The following is a 21235-nucleotide window of genomic DNA, read 5'->3' as shown; positions in this document are numbered from 1 at the left end:
ACTGATTGTTGGAAAGCTCAGTACCACACTCTATCCTATGGACAGTTCAACCAAACAAGAACTAAACAGAACAATACTTGAGCTAACAGATGCTATAAACAAACTAAATCTAACAGATGTTTTCATAACATTTCAGTCAAACACAGAAGAATATGCCTTTATCTCTGCACCCCATGGAACTTTCTTTAAATTTGACCACATGTATGAAACCAGCTTATCATTCAACAAATAAAAGTAAATTGAAATAATTCCCTGTATCCTATGAGACCACAATAGATTTAAATTTAATATAAACAACAACAGTAGCAAAAGTTCCAAATTCATGAAAACTGAAGAACCCTACTGCAATAGAAATAGGTCAAGATTGAAATAAATAAATTAAAGACTTTCTAGAATTAAATGAAAATAATACAAAAAATATCCAAACATATGGGATGCAAGAAAGCATTGCTCCTATTAGGGTCTCAAAATCTGAGAATAATAATCATAAATCTACCACAATTTTTGAGCAAGCCAAAAATTTATTTAGAAAAACTGTTATCAGGGTGGTGGCAGGGTTTGGGACTCCAAACCACATTCCCAAATGGGGTAAGCAAACAGTTTTAAAGGGGAAAACCATAAAGAGACAGCTTTTGATTACCTTCCAATAACAATATAATACTGTGGAAATGGTTGTGGACTTTTCATGGTGACATACTTTCAGCCTATCAGGGAGGTCTGTGGTTTACAGATTTGATCCAGTTATGCACCAACCAATCAGAAGACAGTGGAACGCTTGCAGTTTATAACTTTGTGAGGGCTTTGGGGGGACTGTAGCCTAGGATGAAGAAATGGTGGGTAGCAGCTCGGGACAGAATGTCAGACTGCAAAAAAATGGAGTTTCTGTTGTTAACTAGGATCTAGCCCTCAAAGGCAGGTTTATAACACAAGTGACTACATGGAAAATTTTGAGGAGATCTTATCCTAGCAACTATCACATGAAAGCCTTAGAACAAAAAGAGTTAAGCACACCAGGGGAGTAAGTAGAAGGCAAGAAAAGATCAAACTGAGGGCTGAAATAAATATTCTAGAAACAAAGAGAATGACACCAAGAATCAATGAAACAGAGAGTTGGTTCTTTGAGCAAATCAACAAGATAGACAAACCAGTATCAAAATTAAATAAAAGACAGAGAAAAAACATCCAAATTAACAAAATCAAAAAGAAAAATGGGAACATAACAACAGACACAACAAGGAAATCCAGAGAATCATAAGGGCATATATTACAAACTTTTACTTTGCCAAATTAAAAAAATTTCAAAGAAAAAGATAATCGATGCTACCTATCAGAGTTAAATCAAAATCAGATCAACAAGTTTAATAGACCTATAATCTCTAGTGGAATAAAATTGATCATTAAAAGCCTCCCTGGTGTGAGAGGTCCTTCTGTCTATGTGTTGCTTTTATTGGTTAATAAATAAAGAAACTGCCTTGGCCTGATAGCATAGGACAGAGCTAGGTGGGGAAAACTAAACTGAATGCTGGGAGAAAGAATGACAGGGTTGGCCTTTCTTGCTCCCTGGCCATCTTGGTGGCTGGTCTTGGTTGGGGGCTGTCCCACACCTAAGGCAGGAAGATGGTGGCCGCAAAGAAGACGAAAAAGTCTCTGGAGTCGATCAACTCTCGGCTCCAGCTTCTTATGAAAATGGGAAGTACGTGCTGGGATACAAACAGACTCTGAAGATGATCAGACAGGGCAAAGTGAAATTGGTGATCCTCACCAACAACTACCCCACCTTGAGGAAATATGAAATAGAATACTATGCCATGTTGGCTAAAACTGGTGTCCATCACTACAGTGGCAATAACATTGAGTTGGGCACAGCTTGTGGAAAATACTACAGAGTATGCACATTGGCCATCATTGACCCAGGTGATTCTGACATTATTAGAAGCATGCTAGAACAGACTGGTGAAAAGTAAAAAGTTTTCTCTTAATAAAACTTTACCAGAGCTCCTTTTAAAAACTGAAAAAAAAAAAAAAAAAAGAATGACAGAGTTGGAGAGTAGCCATGTAGACCAAGTGGAGAAAGTTTCCAAAACTTTAGCTGGTAAGCCACAGACACGTGGCAATACACAGATTAATAGAAATTAATCTATTAAATAGATTATTTAAGTTAATATGTAAGAGTTAAATTAATTAATTAAATTAATATGTAAAGGTTAAATTAATATGTAAGAGTTAGTCAATAAGAAGATAGAGCTAATGGATGATTTAAATAATACAGTTTCTGTGTGATTATTTCAGGGCTAAGTGTCTGGGAACTAACTAGCAGCCTCCTTCTATTACAAATCTGGCTCCAGTGGGGCTACATGGCTTCTCTCTAACCCGGCCTTCTTTCTCCCAGCATTCACTTTAGTTTTCCCTGCTTAGTTCTATTATTTTGCTCTAGCACAGGCCACGACAGTTTCTTTATTCATTAACCAATAAAAACAACACATAGACAGAAGCACCTCCCACACCATCTCCCAACCAAAACAAAGCCTAGGGTCAGACAGTTTTAACAAAAATGCTACCAGATTTTCAAGTAATAGTTAATGCTAATATTCTTCAAATTATTCCACAAAATAGAAATAGAATGAACATTTTCAAATTTATTTGAAGAAGCCACAGTTCCCCTTTTACGTAAAACCACATAAAATTCAACAAAAAGATAATAGCACACTAATTTACCTATGAATATAGATGTGAAAATACTCAGTAAAATGCTTGAAAGCAGAATTCAAGAATATGTACAAATGGTCATCCACCATGAACAAGTAGGTTTCATTCCAGAGATACACAAATGTTATCCTCTGTATAAACAAACTGAAGGGCAAGACCACATGATCAACTCATTAGATGCAGAAGACATTTTTGGCAAAATTCAACACCACTGCTTCATGATATATGTCCTGGGGATATTAAGGATAAAAGGGACATACCTAAACATGATAAAGGCAAATTATAAAAAGCCTACAACCAACATCAATTTAAATGGAGAGATACAAAGAGGAATTCCTTTAAAATCAGGAATAAGTCATCGCTGTCCACTTTTTTTATCTGTTCAGTTTGGTCCTTGAATCCTTAGCAAGAGCAGTAAGGCAACTAAGAGAAATCAAGAGGATATAAACTGGAAAGGAAGAATTTAAAATATCTATATTCACAGTAGATATGACAATATACACAATTAACTTTAAAAGTACACCTCGTACTCCTACAAACTTATAAACACATTCAGGCAAGTGGCTAAATAGAAGATAAACTGAAAAACAAAAATATAGCCTTAGTATATACAAATGGCAAGCCACCTGAGAAAGAAGTCAGAAAAATCACACCTTTCACAATAGTCTCAAATACTATAAAATATCTTGTGGTAACTCTGACCAAGTAAGTGAAAGACTTATATGGCAAAATCTTCAGGTCTCTGAAGAAAGAAATTGAAGTTATCTGAAAATGGAAAGACCTCTCATGTGCTTTAATCAGTAGTATTAACAGTGAAAATGGCCATCCTACCAAAAGTCTTCTACAGATTCAAATCAATCCCCTTTAAAATTCCAATACAATTCTTCACAAACCTTGAAAGGTTTTAATTTCATAAGAAGAAACAAAAAATCCTCAGCATAACTAAAACGATATTGAACTGCTAGTATTTTCATCATTTCTGATTTAAAACTGAGCTATAGTAATAAGAATCGTCATGATATTGGCATAAAAAAGACATACTGATCAATAGATTCAAATTTAGGGCCTAGACATAATTCCACATACCCATAGACACATAAAGAAGCCATAAATACACATTGGAAAAGAGTAAGCATGTTCAACAAATAGTTCTGCTCAAACTAGATGTATGCATGCAGAAGAATTCAAATAGATGCATATTTATCACCATATACAAAAATCAAATCAAAATGGATAAAAGATCTCAATAAAGAAAACAGACACACTGAAACAGACAGAAGAGGATTTGGGAAATAGTCCTTAATGCTTTGGCTAATAAAAACTATTTTCTGGATAGAACATCAATAGTATAGGCACTAAGGTCAAAATTTAATAAATGTCATTTCATGAAGCTGAAAACTCATAAAAGGCAAAGGACAGCATTAGTTAGACAAAGCAGCAACCAACAGAATTGAAAACATTTTTACTAATTCCATATCTGATAGAAGTCTAAAACCAAAATATATAAAGAACTCAAGAAACTATATATTAAAACCAAATAATTAAAATTTAAAAATAGGGTACATATTTAAACAGAATTCTCAGTGGAGGAATCTTATATGTCTGAGAAACACTCAAAGAAATTCTCAACATCTTTAGCCATTATAGAAATTCAAATTAAAACTACTTTGAGACTCCATCTTATACTTGTCAGAAAGGCTATGATCAATCACACAAATGACAGCTCCTGTGGGCAAGGAGAAGAAGTAAAGGGAATAGTCTTTTCTTGGCTGTTAGGAGTGCAAATGTCTACAGCTACTGTGAAACTCAATATGGTGGTTTCTTAGAAAATCTGTAATCAATCTACCTACCCAGCTCTACTTCTCTTGGGTATATCTTTAAAGGACATGCCATCTTGTCACAAGGATACTTTCTTCACTTTGATTATTGTGACTATTCATAATACCCAGAATTTGGAAAAACCTAAATGTCCCTCATTAGGAAGGAGAATGGATAAGCAAAATGTGGTACATTTATGCAATGCAATATTACACAAATGTTAAAAAAATGACATTGTGAAATTTGCGAGCCAATGACTGGAACTAGAAAAAAAAATCCTGAATGAGGTAACCAAGATCAAAGAAGAATATGTGGTTCATATTCACTTAAAAGTGGATAATAGCCATTAAGTAAATGATAATGAAGATATAAACTTAATTACATAGAATCAAGGAATTTATGCAAAGAGAAAGGCTCTAGCTGGGAAGCATCCTTTTATCAGCAAAGAGGAAGTATAATAGAATTTGCAGATAGACTGGGGGTGGGTGAGGATGCATGCAGGAGGAATTGGTGGGAAGGAGGTGAGATGGAGGGAGAGAGTAACATAAAAGATGGTGGCTGGAATTGGGATGTATTCAGTAGCCATATGGAATACTAGTTTTGTGGAAATATTCTGGAATCTTTGAAGGTTATCCTATCTCTTATAACCCGTCAAGGCTCCCACTGGTGGGACTGGGTTGTGTCTGTTGAATTATTGGTTGATGTGGCCTTTTGGAGATTCCCAAACAACAAGACACTGATGTTAGGACAGAAGATTGCTCACCTCAAATTGACAACAGGGACCCATTGCCCTGGGCAACATCCACATAGCTCATTGAACATATAGAAATCAGGTGATGCCAGCATGAAACCTTTTCCTCATGTTCTAGTTGCTTTGGTGCAGGAAGGTAGTATGTGGGTACAGAAATAGATATGTGGGCACAAGCCCAGGCACAAAACCTTTGGCCTACAATCTAGTCTGCTAAAAAGATGTGCTGAGGCAATAGAGCTTGGGGAAGTCATCAACCAATGTATGATTTAACTTGAGGCCCACTTCAGGAGTAGGAGCACATACCTTATCCTGCTAGGATGTCTCAGAACCAGAAACAAGATAGCCCAGAGACATAGGGTATATAGGGAACAACCAAACACAACTTCCCTTAATAAAACAAAACAAATAAATAAATAAAGTCAATGGAATGGGTCTCAATAATATTCTGCTATACTCATAGATCAGTACCATGTCCAGTCATCATCAGAGAAGCTTCCTCCAGCAACAGATAGGAGTGGATACAGAGACCTATAGTCTGATATGCTGGGAGCCTAAATTAGAGGTCTTCATTAGTTCTCTATCCTTGGACCTCAGGGAATGATTCCCTTGTCAAAGGGTAACAAGCCTTGTAAAGGACAGAGTGGATAGAGGATACCAGAAGAACAAGGTCCACTGAATCAACCAAACAGGACTCATAAGAGCTCACAGAGACTGAAGTAGCAAACAGGGGGCCTACATGGTTATGCACTAGATCCTCTGCATAAACTTTGAGGCTGTTAGCTTTGTGTGTTTGTGGGACTCCTAATTTTAGGGGAACTTATATCTTGGACATTTTTCTCCCTGTTGGATTGCCTTCTTGGTGTAAGGGCTTTTTCCCATATTACTGTACGTTGTGTTGTATTTGCTTGTTCTCTCTTGGATATCTGCTATTTTCTTATAGGCGACAGAAAGGGAATGGATTCAGGGGAGAAGGGAGATTAGGAAATTGTGGTCAAAATTTATTGTATGGGAGAAGAATCTTTTTTCACAAATTTGTTTGTTTCACATCCTGACTGCTGATACCCATCCCTCCTTTCCTCCCAGCCCCCCCCCACACCCCTGTCTGCATCACCCAATCCACTCCTCTTCTGTTTCTGTGTAGGAAAGGACAGGTTTCCCATGAGTATCAATAAAACATGGCATATCAAGTTGCAGTAAGACTAAGCATCACCCCATATATTAAGACTGGGCAAGGCGACACAGTATAAGGACTAGGGTACCAAAAGTCCATAAAAGAGTCAGAGATAGCCCCTGTTCATACTGTTATGAGTCCCAGAGGAGGGCCAAGCTACACAATTGTAACATACATGCAGAGAGACTAAGTCAGTCCTATTCAGGCTCCCTAGCTGTTTGTTCAGTCTCTGTGAGTTCCTAATTGCCCAGGAAGCCTAGTTGATTCTGTGAGTGTGTGTGTGTGTGTGTGTGTATGTGAGCACTCCAGCTCCTATATTTCTTTGTCCCTCTTTCAAAGATTCAATTAGTATAGCTAATGGTTAAAATAAGACTAATAATTAGAGATTGACATAGAACAACTGAGCATTTAGCTTAGAAATTCTTAGCCAGCATGTCATAAACATGAATTTTTCAGAGTACAAATCACACATAATAAGTCTGTTTTAAATCATAAATGCATCTCCTATCCACTTCTTGCAATCAAGTCAGAGGTACTTAGAATAAAAAGGCTGTGCCATTTACTCATCTCAACAAAACAAAACTTCCACCCAACATAAGAATTATTGGGGGAAAGTTACATCCAGAACAACTATAATTAAGCATTTTTTAAAAATGAAGTTTTCCTGTTGAATACATGCAAACCTCACTCATTTCCTGAGAACTTGATATCAGCATGATAGTTAAAAGTGTTTAAAATAAGAAGGAATGTATGAAGGTGAAGAAAATACTTGTGGATCATTAAGTTTCTACAGATAGAAAGCAAACTAATCAAACTATGCTTACTATATAACTAGTATCAAAGTTATGAAAGTAGAAGCAAGACAAAAGAACAGAGGAGAGAGTTCAGGGACAGAGACAGAGTCCTTCCTGCTGGGTTGGATGCCGGAGAGATCAGAGATTTTCTGGCAACATTTCAAAATGTCCCTGGACCAATGATTTGTTTGTGACTTTTCTTGTCCCTTCTTTGAGCAAGGAGGCCATACATTGGACCTTACACCTTCTCTGTCATTGTATATATGAATATTGATAGCAGACAACCTATTCAACTAGTTAAATAGTTCTACACACAGTGGGGAGTCATGAGGGATTGAAGGCAGCTCCCCTCATCGATTTGTATCTCATAGGTGATGAGCTACAGGATTTCTGAACTGATGAGAAGTTAGTGAGACTGAAGAACTTTGGGTAGATGGAAATAGGGTGTGGTTTTCAGCATCTCTGTTAATGTTTTGAAATGATTTTTGAGATATTAGGAATAATAGTATTTTATATGAGCTTCTGTAGACCATTGGTCAAAGACAAAGAATTTGGCAGAATTTGGCCCTCTGTCTCTTAAAAAATCACATGATGAGCCGGGCAGTGGTGTCACACACCTTTAATCCCAGCACTTGGGAGGCAGAGGCAGGCGAATCTCTGTGAGTTCGAGACCAGGACAGGCTCCAAATCCACAGAGAAACCCTGTCTCAAAAAACCAAAAAAGAAAAAAAAATCACACGATGCTCAAGACAATCACAGGTGCAATGATACTCTTTGTTAGGTAGCTTCTTGTGGACATTTATACACTGCATTGTCTTCTCAAAATTTTTAATGTTCTTTGGCTTACAATTGCCTGTCTTCAAACCCTGATGTGGTCCTTGGAACCTCCTTATTTCTAGGTTTGTTTCTATATTTATTTACTGTAGGTTGTTTATCTGTCAATTTGGTTTGGAGCTCTTTATATCCATCATGACATCCTCTGAACTACTAATTTGATTTCAAGAATACTGTCTTAATATTTTCAGGCTTCTATAACAAAGTGAGAGAATTTTGCCTGCAATTACCCACATTTATTTTATTTTCTAAAAGATGAAACATCCAAAAACAAAAATTCGTATATAGAAATGCCCTATATCACAGTTTGCAGATTAGTGCCTCCTACATATCTCCCATAAAGGAAAGAGACACATCTGTAAATCTCTTTATTCCATAAAAAGTTTCCTAATTGTATTAGGTTCACTCATCCCGATGACAACATGTGAAACTAATCATAGGCAGAATTCCTCTTTGAATATTATCAACTTGGTATATTGATATTAAAAGAAGACACAAAATTCTATCCCTAATAACAACTATTTACAAAAATGGTCTTAAGATGAAGCCTTGGTGGAAACACACCAAAACATAACTAATCATTTGACTTAAAATAAAGCAATATGGGCCGGGCGGTGGTGGCGCACGCCTTTAATCCCAGCACTTGGGAGGCAGAGGCAGGCAGATCTCTGTGAGTTTGAGACCAGCCTGGTCTACAGAGCTAGTTCCAGGACAGGCTCCAAAACCACAGAGAAACCCTGTCTCAAAAAAAAAACAAAAAAAGAAAAAGAAAAAACAAAACAAAAAAACCTTACAAACCCACAGCCTCCATATCCCTTCCCCATGCACACACATNAGGCAGGCAGATCTCTGTGAGTTTGAGACCAGCCTGGTCTACAGAGCTAGTTCCAGGACAGGCTCCAAAGCCACAGAGAAACCCTGTCTCGAAAAAAGAAAAAAAAAAAAAGCAATATGAACTTTCAGGCCTGCCTAAAGTAGGTATATGAATTCCCTAAGGTAGTGTTTATAGATGATGGTAAAATGGTAAGTTAGAGAGTAATAACTGGAGGAATAGTTACACTTAAAAATAGCTTAAATAATTGAATAAACTGTTTAAAAAAATGGACAGGTTTGCTTCCTACACCTTTGAAATTTAAACCAAAATGTATAGGTACCATCAGTTTACATAATGTTATTAGAATGAAAACAAGCATTCTTGCATTATTCAAATAATTATCATTTTAGAAGCAAATTAAATGTTGGCACACATTTAATCTGACAGTACCATTAAGGAATTCTCAACAGAATACTTTTACTGGTGAAAAGACTCCAGTATAGGAGAATCCTTTACTGAGAGAACCACACTGTATAATGCAATAATCATTTGAACATGCTGGAGTAGACAACACAGAAGAAATGAAGTCAAGGCTCCTCTGGGAGTTCATCACATCAAAGGCAGAGCTATCTTAGCAGTGACTACATAATCTTGATTTACTTGATATAGATTGATCAGGAACCAGCATTGAGTCCTTTCAAACCCAAAACAGAAAAATTCAAGAAAAGTATCATGGCCACAGTTTTGATAACATTTCATAACTGTATTATAAAAAAATAACTAGAAAGTTTTTCCTTTTGAAGGCACAATGTAATCTGAGCCATGATCATGATTTGTGATAAATTTTCATACAACATGAAACACTTTGGCTTGTATTTGAAAGTTTCTTTGTGGACTAAATTATTTTGAGTCACTGAAGTTGATTTACTGAGGGTAGAAGTGTATCATTCTGGTAGAAGATAATCTTTAGTGACAAGCTGTAGGGAGAGAATTCTTTGTAATTCTGCATGTCTCTGCAACAGAATAATTTTGAAGGTAGAGCTAGCATATTTCCCAAAGACAGACTCTTAAGGCTTCTTTGAACCATAAAATAAAAAAACCCTTCCTTCCTCTGGGAAGAACTAATTTGCATTTGAGGAAAATAAAGGTCACCTTCTCCATGCTCTTTGGAGTTGAACTTAGTAATTGATGTCTTTTTGTGGAGGTGAGAATGGGCAGAAATGCTCGCTCCTATTCATAAACCCCCGAGCCTCCTAACTTCTTGGATTATCACCTGGGGTGAAACTCACTACACTGGCTGGGTGATCTCTAGTTTTCACCATACTACCTCATAAGAACTGTGCTCAAGGAATCAGCTCTATAATATTGCTGTGGCTTCTGCATTTGTTGAAAGTAATAAACTTCAGATGAGTCTGATCCAGGAAGGCTCATGGCGGCTTTTGCCAGTGTATACATATATATGAAACTGAAGTCTAACTTGTTAAACTGCAAGCATAACACAATATAGCTTCCACAGCTGCCAACTTAATGCCATGTAGCTGCAGCTGCTGTAATAGACTAAGTCAATATATTTCTAAGTGAACTGCCTACTTACATTTGACCTGTTATATCACTTTTCCTCACAAGAGAACAATTTTAAAAAAGGGAAAGAAGTACATGACATACTTTCACAGTTTATGTAATATTTTTCAATAATAAACACCACATGCCTAATCTGTATCATAGAGTACTTTGGCACTGCTTTCCTGCTGAGAGTGACCTTGCAGAATAAACTTCTTTGTCTTAAATCATATCACTACAGGGATTTTTGATGGCGTTTCTCTGGTATCTGTAATGGCTAATAATGGCCGTCAACTTCATTGAATCTTTAATGCAATAAAACCCAAGCATTTGGACACAAATGTGAAGAATTCGTCTCAATTGGATCATTTGCACTGGAAAGACCTACAGTCAATTGGGGCCATAGTTTCTGGCGCCAGTTTATATAAATGGGCACGGAAGAAGTAAGCTCTTGATTTTTGCCTGGTTGTGCTCATTTGCCCTCACTAGTCCATGTACTCTGCTGCCAAAAAATCTCTTTGCTTGTATTAAAAGGTACATATTCAAGATTCCAAAATATACTGAAGAACATTTGATATACACAGTGTTGAACAACTATGGGGTTCTTGGCTTTTTTATTGGGAGAGAGTAATTTTTTTTACTAACATGACCAAAGTTTTTAAAAGACTCAAATACATTCCATTCTAGTGCATATACATGGATCAGTTCTATGCCTCTAGTGAACCCTGACTGATACAGTATCTACCATAATGCCTGCTCCACACTCATGTACCACTATGTTAATGAATTGATTTTACTTCATAATATTCTTCACTATTCTCCTTATGTCACTTTTACCAGGCTGGGTCATGGTTTAAATTTTTCTTTTTATTGTGCCCTGTGTCACCTATCCCAGACAGTATCTCTGATCTATTAGAATCCACATAGCTCCTCCATCTAGTCTGTTAGGTGCTAAACAATGTAGAGAGGCAATATAAGCTGAGGTATTTCATTTTCAAATTAGGAGGCTATCAAGTTTAAGGTCAAACCTGAATCCCAGGAAAGAATAAAAATATTGAGATTAATTAGTCAATGAAATATTGATGATCTCACAAAGGACTTTCTCTATTATGTCATGTAGTTAAAAAGAATGGGTGTCTATTGTGTTTATGAGCATTATAGTGTTCATAATAGAATAAACAATGGTGGTGGAAAAGTAAGTTCAACAAAAGTAACACAATTGGGCTTGCATATTCAGAATCATAGTATCCTGGCATCTGACTCCTTCCTACAACTTTGCAACTTCTACAGTTGTGAGAATCTGCAGAATTCTATCTATGGTTTTCACTATTTCACTTTTCATTCACCTTGCTTGTGTTCACATAGCCTTTTCAGTTTCTACATGTAGCTAACAAACAAACCTTTTCTCCTAAAACTACACCACATCTTAAGTTTCAAGTATTGCATTTTAAAAGCCTATAAGTTTTATCCTTCTTTCCAGATACTTATAATATAGTTTCAACTATTACTTTCTGAAAGTCTGTAGAAATCACTCAATAAAACATCTCCTAGGTGTCTTAAAGCCAGTATATTGTAAAGGATTCTCATTAAAACTCTCCTTTTCTAACATTGACCTTTTCTCTCTTTGTTCTGTTTTTTAATAGTAACATCATTCAACCATTTGATTGATCCTAAAAACAGAAATATTCATTGAACTATAATTCTTTATTATATCCATGGTGAGGCATTTTTAACATTTTTCATTCTATTGATTTCACATTCATTTATTCCATTCATTAATTATTCTAATAAGTATGTATCAATGACATAATAAATTTCCATGCTGTTCTAAGTGGTGGAGTTATAGCATAATTAACTTCTGTTTTAGAGTATCACATATAAGACAATGCAATAAATAATTGATATAGCTAAAGACCATAAAATATCACCAGTTCTTTTTCATAGATTATTCTTAAGAATTTTGTCAATTCCTACTTGGGAACATGAGCTGTAATGGTTTTATAAAGGGCATGGTATAGTGAGGATGAATTTGTCTTTTATATTGATGATAATAGTTGTCCTGAAGAAAAAGTTCAAAAATTATTCGAAGAATTTAAACATGTTGTTGATGAGTGCAAGCTAAACTTTTAAGTAAATAAACTGTGGAATAATCTTATTGCACACTGCAATGATTTGTCATTCAAATTTGTTTAATAAAATTTTGATTGGCCAGTTGCCAGGCAGTGAGCATAGGCAAGGAAATCAAGCTTAGAATGATGGGAAAGAGAAGGGCAGAGCCAGGAATTGCCAGTAAATATTGAGAGAGCAAGATGGGAACATCGTCCTGAGAAAAGGTACCAAGCCATGCAGCAAAGCATAAATAGAAATACTGGTTAATTTAAGTGTAAGAGTTAGCTAGTTAGAAGTCTGATTTATCAGCCATGCATTTATAATTTATATTCAGCCTCTGAGCCAATTATTTTTGACTGGGTGGTTAGGACAGGAAACATCGATTTACATAAATAGAATCATCATAATATATTTTGCAACCTAGGTTTTTCATTGTAAAATTGATGATATAAACACAGTATTGTTGAAGGGATAAAAAGATTAATTTATATTAGTTGATTAGAAACTGTCCATGTGTATGAATATTAATGTATCATCAACATTTGTGGTAGTTCACTTTTGTTGTTCGGTTTCTGGGATATTCTTTTAAGTAAGTCAGTGGATTTAGAATTGCTGAGTAAAAGTATTCACGTGGTGCACATCTCTACTGTACCTGCAAATGCATGTCTAGAACAGAATAACTGAGGTGGGAATACCTACCCTGAATACAAATAATACAATTCTATGGAGTGATAGTCCTAAAGAATGAAAGAAGATAAAGAAAAATTCAACCAAATGGAATAAGTTCCTTCTTTCTGCTTTTCTTTTTTTCTTTTTGGTTTTTTATATTATAATGTAATTGCAGCAATTCTCCATTCCCTTAAATCCTTCCAACCCCTATACTTGTGTCCTTCCATGTTTTCCTTTAGATTTATTTATTAAAAATAAGTGTTATTGTACACATATATGTATGTGCATATACATATATATTCTGAAATATAACCTGCTCAGTCACATAATGTTAGTTAATTGTATGTGGGTTGTTATGGCTTCTTTGTTGTGATGTTTTATTAGAGGAGACCAAATTTTTCCCTAATGTGTACAAGAGGAAGAATGAAGTAAAATTAGTACAAGTAAAATTAGGACAAGAAGCATTATAGCTGAGCATAGTCAAATATATTTATTGCCTTTCTTGTCTATCATGAAAAAGTTTTCATTGTGTTCTCTTGGGTATTTTAGAAAAAGGATGATACTATTCTACAGTTCTTTGAACAAATGCAATATTATTTTATTCACATAAAATACATGAAAACAATTACTCAAAAATAAAATAAATATAATCTGTGTGTACTTTGTTAATAAAATTAATTTTTGTCATTCTTTAAAGTGAATAGACTCATGTATTTTCAGATTCTGGGATATTCTTTTAAGTTAGTCACAAAGAAGTGTTAATTAGAGTCTTTACATAAACAAGGGAAGTTTAAAAGAAGGACAAGAGAGTATAATTTCTTGCAAATTATATTTTCTGATACTAGTTGATATTTTTATTCAATTTGGTATCCCCTGTGATTCTGCTACTAAAAAAGAATTCCATGCTCAGACTTTCCTCTCAAATAATGGTTATGTTCCCTGTCTGTTCATCCTTTGGTCTGCCTGTCAATTGTATGAGAGGTCTGGATGAATTTATTTATAGCCATAATCTTTTCTTTGGATAATAGCTAAAGCTAATGGTGTATCATCTGTTCAACCCTGCAGTCTATCTTTCCTGATTCCTCGGGGTAACCATCCCTGCACCTCATCAGTCCATTGGATCTCGGAACAGACATCATCCTTAAAATCCCATTTGTACCATTTGGATCAGGGCAGGAAGAGTAATAGCTCTAATCTTCCTGTAGTGATATTATTAATCTTGGGCAGGTGAGCTTCAAGGTACTTTCTCTAACCCACACATTTAGAAGGCAGAAGCTTTAGGGCTGTAATGAATAAGTCTAAATGGAAGCCTGAGGCATGAAAGGAAATGATTGCAAGATTAAGCTGTGCTTTAGGTTTGTACATAAACTCTGTTTAGCCTGCAAAACCAAGAGCTTTAAGAAAACTAAAGAGAAATATTAAATGGCTCTCGATTTGACAACAGTAAGAATGTCATTCAGTTATTTATGTTTTTCTATCTTAGGCTGCATAAAAATCATAGCACAGTGAATTTTGTTCTAATATTTTATGAAATTTTCAATGGCTTGCTGAAAGCACTGTGTTAAATTTTTCACAGGCCTATTTCTATATGTGACAAAGGAAACTATTACAGCTGCAACCAAACAAAGGACGATAAAGCATTTTTATTTGCCCTTACCTACATTGCATTTGTAAACCTCATGATGCCGGATGAAATCCATCTCTTTATGCACAACATAAAGGGTGTGACTTCTTCATTATCAAAAACTGACTTACACTTAGGAGAAAACTCCTCTGTAGTATTAAATATGTTTTCTATAGACTGTATGTGGTTTTTATTACAAAGTTCAAAATATTAAACTTGCTGCATTCTACTGTGAAATCTATTTCTTTGATAACCTTCTCTTAGTGTTGCATATGATATAATGTGAGAGAAGTGTAGATGTACGCAGATTTGTTTGCAACAGATAGAACTTTCAAATTAAGCCTTTTGATGACACTGAAAACGTTGAAAATAAAGGAAAATGAGTTATTTTTTCTTTTTGATTTTACTTCTGTTTAGAGAACTGATACAGTGCTATTCTGTTTATGATCAAAAATGTATTTTATATTTACCTAATGATTCATTAATCTTGACATCAGGTTCTGAGAAATTATTAGTTATGTTGGCCATATACGTTTTGTTCAGTTGAAAGCTTCAAAACTCAGTTATTAATTTGTCATGAATTAAATAGAATGAAAATTGAGTCCAATGTATTCCATATTATATCAGAGCTAGAAAACATTCTTTGTGTATCATGCCTGCCTCATAAGTAAAATAGAAAGCATAGTATGTATGTATATTCATGAGAACTACTTACTGTAAAATACTACATTTATGTATTTCTCTAAGTTCTTTAAGATAATATTAACATCAACCATATCAACATCACTTTATGTGGGAGATATTATTGCTCATAGATTTTTAAGTCACATTCAAAACTATGCATCTACCAGATAATAGAGCCGATATTCAAAGACAGAAATGTAACTTTAGCTTTCAATGCTCAAGTACCACATTATGCTGTTCTTTGTGCTCTCGTCTTGAGGAAGAATTTTTGGAGCTGAGATGCATTAATTCTCAGTCCTGTGAGTACAGGGCAGAGAATGTTGAAATGGTCACAAGCTAAGTGTGAACTACTTATAAACAATTTAATTGCTACTGGAAACATATATACATTTAAAATATCATAATTGTGTAGCAAAGGACCTTATTAGCATAGAGGAAAAAGGACTTTGTATAAAATAAGAGAATCACTTTCCACTGCTGATAATCTCCAAGTAAGAGTCTGGTATTTGTACCACTTTCATGCTGGAAATCGAAATGAAGGTCTTTTATGCTTTTATTCTGCAGTGGCAATTTTCAGAGACCATTTAAAAACAATTTCTAATGATCTTTGACCCTTCATACTCATCATATTATGTTTGAATTAATTCATGTATAATCTGTTTCATTCCATTTGGTTTATATTCACTATAGAATGCTTTCGAGTAGGTTCATCCCTAATGTAAGAAAGATTATACACTTTTAAATATTCTGTTGGATTCAAATTGCATATTTAATGCAACAAAGATCAAGAGAAATAATATTTCTGACTATGTTGTAAATTACTGAACTTTAGTACATTTCAACTCTAGCCATCCAATCCTAACTTTAATATCTTTAATCCAATGTACTCAAACAATTTCATAGCATTACATGCTACAGAAAAATATTGTAGGTTGAGGCACTGCATACATCTGAAATCTTAGTTTAGCACATTTTTACAACATGAATATGAAATTCCATTTATGAACACAACACCAATCATTTCATTTTTGTTCTACAAATCAATGATATATTATAAAACTGTTAAACATTTAGATCTCTGATATTTTATTTAAATATCTTTCACTTAAAGAATATAAACAAATGTAAATATTCATAGGATAGCCAATTAGATAAATGTGCTATTATAACATTTTCTTTAATTTTTCCTGTTGTATGTATTATTTCAAAAAGATTCCCTTACCTTTTCATTCACACAACTTACAAACATTTTAGTGAAGTAAATTCCTAACTTTTATATAATTATAAATTATAAATGGACACAGCCATAAATCATATTATTTAATGTGTTAGTTAAAGTTGTAATCGATTTGGTAGCAAAAACTAGTTCAAAGAAAAGTGCTTTAAACATACCCAGGATCATAACCACCAACTCAGGTCTGCCAGAATTCCAGGTCAATGACCTGCACTCCTTCTCCTCTTTCTCTGCTTCCCCAGTCCCAAACCTTCAGCCTCATGACTAGGTCTCTAGCACTGCAACAGACAGCCAACTGCAGTCTCCCTTTGCCATTGTCCATATCCCTTGTGGAAACCACAGATCATCCCCTCCTATTGTCCTCTCACTTGTTTGCAATGCCAACAGACATTCCCTGTGAACACATCAAGTAAAACAGCAACACATAATCATCACTCACTACTAAAATAATAGAAAAAGATGAAAGAGAAGAATGCCAACTCAAAGGTCCAAAAATTATTCAATAAAAACACTGAAGATAATTATTCTAACTCAAGAAAGACATGCCTAGGGGCTGGAGAGATGGCTCAGTGGTTAAGAGCATTGCCTGCTCTTCCAAAGGTCCTGAGTTCAATTCCCAGCAACCACATGGTGGCTCACAACCATCTGTAATGATGTCTGGCGCCCTCTTCTGGCCTGAAAATATACACACAGACAGAATATTGTATACATAATAAATAAATATTTAAAAAAAATAGAAAGAAAGAAAGACATGCCTATAAAGGTACATGAAGCATACCGAATACCAAATAAAATGGACTGGAAAGAAAAGTCACAAATATTATCTCAGATTACATTTTATCATATTATCCCATAAAGAAAAACCTCCAGTGAAGTAACTTTGCATATTCTTCTTGATACATTATACAAGATATTTTTGTCAAGGATACTGGATATTACTCTTCACAACCTTACACAAAGGTCTGTTACAAGAAAAAAAACACTTATGTCATCAAACATGGAAAAAAAAAAACAAACCTTTCCCCAACTGGAAGTTTCACCCATATTAAATATTATTCATTGTGCTGCAAGGCATACTACCGGTGTAATTCCTTAGCCACCCGAAAGGCTGCACTTCCGGGTTCTGAGGCCAGCCCAGGTATGCCACGTGCACCTGCGTGAGTCGCCCGCCATCTGCGTCACCAGTGTCCTACGTAGGACCCTCCGCCCCCCCTCCCTGTGCGCAAGCACAGGGCATAGCACCCATCATCAGCTTCTGCCGTAGATACGTCTTTCCCCTCTCGTGCATGTGCTGGGAAACCTTTAAAAGCTAAAGGCACCATTCCCACACCCTCTTCTACCCCTTCTGTTCACTGCTCCCAGAGCTCGTATGCACAGATCTTCTTAATAAACTTATACACGTGGGTTTGTTTGTGTCTCGTGCTCTCTCCCCATCTCTGCAGGATATTTTAACCAGAACAAAAATTTAATCTTAGCCACACCGAAACACAAACTCCACAACCTGTAGCAGTTACCTACTTGTAAGATTTCCTTCTACCATAGTGGCAAAAATAGGTTGGGTACAGAAGTAACCAACACTTGTGTATTGGATTTAAAGACTTCTCTATGAAATGGACCTCACATCTGACACTGCAAAAGTGAACGAGAGCCTGAGACGTACAAGTCATGAGATCTAGGTGATACCTACGGCTATATACATAGGGTAGTTTCTCACTCAGCCTATATCAGACAAGTATTTTGGAATAGATGTTATTTAACACAGACAGTCAAAAATAAACAATGAGCAGAAAGCGAGATTCCATTTCTGTTTCTCAGAAAAACAAAAGGCACCTAAAGAAAAATAATGAAACAAGACAAAACAAACAAACCAGAATAGAATATAACATATTAAAATCTGTATAAAATCACCTTAAGAAGCAATATGAAAGGGAATAGTTCAAAGATTAATATTTTTCTTTTATTCAAGGTCTTTATGCTCTATTTTCATATAATGTATTTTGGTTATATTCTTTGTCTACTCTCAACTGCTCCCCACTTCCCTACCAACTCAAATTCAAGTTAGTTATGTCTTTCAAATTAATCAAAATAAAAATACCTTCAAAAGCCAAACACAAATTCCAAAACAGTATTTTGTTTACATGTACATCTGGTTCCCTACTTCCTTATTTACTGAATTGCCCAATTATCTCTCTTTCTTCGTTCTCTTTCTCTTTCTCTCTCTCTCTTTCTCTCTCTGTCTCTTGCTTCCTTCCCTCTATCTCCTTTCCCTTCCTTCCTCTCTCTTTGTCCCTTCATTCAAAATAAAAGCAAACAAGAAATAAAATCAAATCTAGGAAGTCAAAATAAACAGATGACATTAGCAAAAGAGTAATACAAAAATATCAAAAGAAAAAAAAAGCAACACATACTTTCTTTTCCTTTCCCAATCTTTTTTTATCTTTCTATCTTCCATGCTTTCACAGACTCATATGCGCGCACACACACACACACACACACACACACACACACACAAACCAAGGAACAAATTTTGTGTTGGTTAACTACTCCTGGTTTTGGGGAATATTCTGGGTGTACTTGATATATTGTAACACTCCACTCGAGAACAATTGAGTATTTTCCCTAGTAGCTATCAATTGAATAGAGATTCCTGTTTGGAAGTAGAATTTATGTCTAACTCCTTCTTGGAATTTTGTCTGACTTAAATTTACACAGACTTTTTCCCATCTGTCACAGTATCTATAAATTCATATCACATCAGTCTTTGTGTCTGAAAGATACTATTTCCTAAGGGTCATCTACCATTTACACATATTAGAAATTTTGTGCCTCTTCTTTTACATAGATAGCTGAGTCTTAAGGGGAGGTATTTGATGAAAACATCCAAGTAAGGGATTAGAATACCAAAGTGTTTCATTTTTTTGTTCATTGTCCAGTTCTCAGTGTCTGTGTTATAGTCTCTGCTACAAGAAGCTTCTCTGATGTTGGATGAGTGAGACGGTAATCTATAGGTATAACATGATATCATTGAGAGTAATTTTATTGCTATGTTCCTTTAGAATAATAATAGTGGGTTTTCTTCTGGGTACCATGGTCTATCTGTTCTCATACTCTTGGCCACATTAATATTGTCAGTTATGGATTCACTCTCATGAAGAAGGCCTTACATACAATAAAAAGTGGTTTGTTTCTCACATAAAGTTTCTGCCATGATTGTAGACTTGTATTTTGTAGAATGGTTATTATTGTAGGCTGAAAGGTTTGTAATGGGTGATATTAAAGAATATTATTTTTCAACCTGCTTGATGAATAGTACCATTCAGTACAATTAACAGTTATTAGTAGAGGTGAAATTTCTAGTTGAACACCAGGTCAAATTCCCCATGTTCAATGGCATAAATCCCTGCTGTCTTTAACAGTAGAACCTTACCATCAGTTTGTGAAGAATAACCAAAGAGGAAGATAGTACAAGGACTCTTAATATTTTTATTTTAATTTATTCAAGGTAATGTATTATCTATATTTCATGAAATTTCTCTAAGGTACAGATATCAAAGAGGAAGACAGTGGCTACCAACTGATCTTTTCTCTTCTATTAGTTTTTAAGGAAGATTGGCAGACCATGCCATATTTGCAACCCTTAGGATAGCTTCAAGTTTTGAAGGAATGAAGATGGAGAGTCAGGAGAAGGTTTTTCTCTAGAGATGTAGAGAACTGTATAGAATTCAAAATGCAATGATAAAGCAATGCTTCAATGTACAAAAGGAATAGGGGAAAGTAGGCAATATCTGAATTTCTAGACCAACAGAATTCACATGAGTGCCTCAGCTAAATGAACCAAGGTACAAAGTGAAAGAAATGACAAACTGCATTGAGAAAGCTTTTTTTAACTCTGCTAATGCGAAGCAGTGCCTGTTGCAGGGAAATGCATGTGGAACCTGAACAGGGAAACAGGGAGGGTTAACTAATCATGTAACATGCCTGACACCATAATCTTGATGCTGAGGACTCACAACAGGGAAAATGACTAACTTCCAAGCAACAAAGTCCACGATGGTAAAGAGGCTTATTTGGGTCTGGGACATTGCATCTGGAAATTTATAAAAGCACTTTTTTTCCCCTAAGAAAAAACATCAATTTTCAGTAAAAGAGATTTACCTTGAAATGTAAACTACAAACTACAACATCAAACTAAAATAGCACTACCCAAAAGACTATTTGCTTTTTATTCTTAAGTATTATTTCTTGGTGAATGTGACGTTTAAGAGGTCATCAGCAGAAAACAGAAAATGGTTTGGAAGGTTGATAATGGTAATTGAAGTAATTCCTACCCTTCACTAAAGCCCTCAGAATGGAGAGCAAGAAAATGCTACATGAGCTCTGGAGATCTGATGATTACACAAACACAGATTTCATGAAATGACAGATTTCATAAAAGTATTAGGAGCATTCTATAGGGCTTCTTTCAGC

At 35.3% G+C, this 21235-nt stretch overlaps 1 pseudogene; it reads left to right on the top strand.

Annotated features, from left to right (window-relative positions):
* The first annotated feature begins 1617 nt into the window (after positions 1 to 1617).
* On the top strand, positions 1618 to 1964 carry LOC126497193 (60S ribosomal protein L30-like; annotated as a pseudogene).
* The last annotated feature ends 19271 nt before the right edge of the window (positions 1965 to 21235 follow it).

Source organism: Alexandromys fortis, unplaced genomic scaffold (assembly GCF_014885135.2).
Source record: "Alexandromys fortis isolate MF-2015 unplaced genomic scaffold, M_Fortis_MF-2015_v1.1 scaffold_25, whole genome shotgun sequence".
In the NCBI taxonomy this organism is placed as follows: Eukaryota; Metazoa; Chordata; class Mammalia; order Rodentia; family Cricetidae; genus Alexandromys; species Alexandromys fortis.
This window is presented reverse-complemented; position numbering and strand designations above follow the sequence as displayed.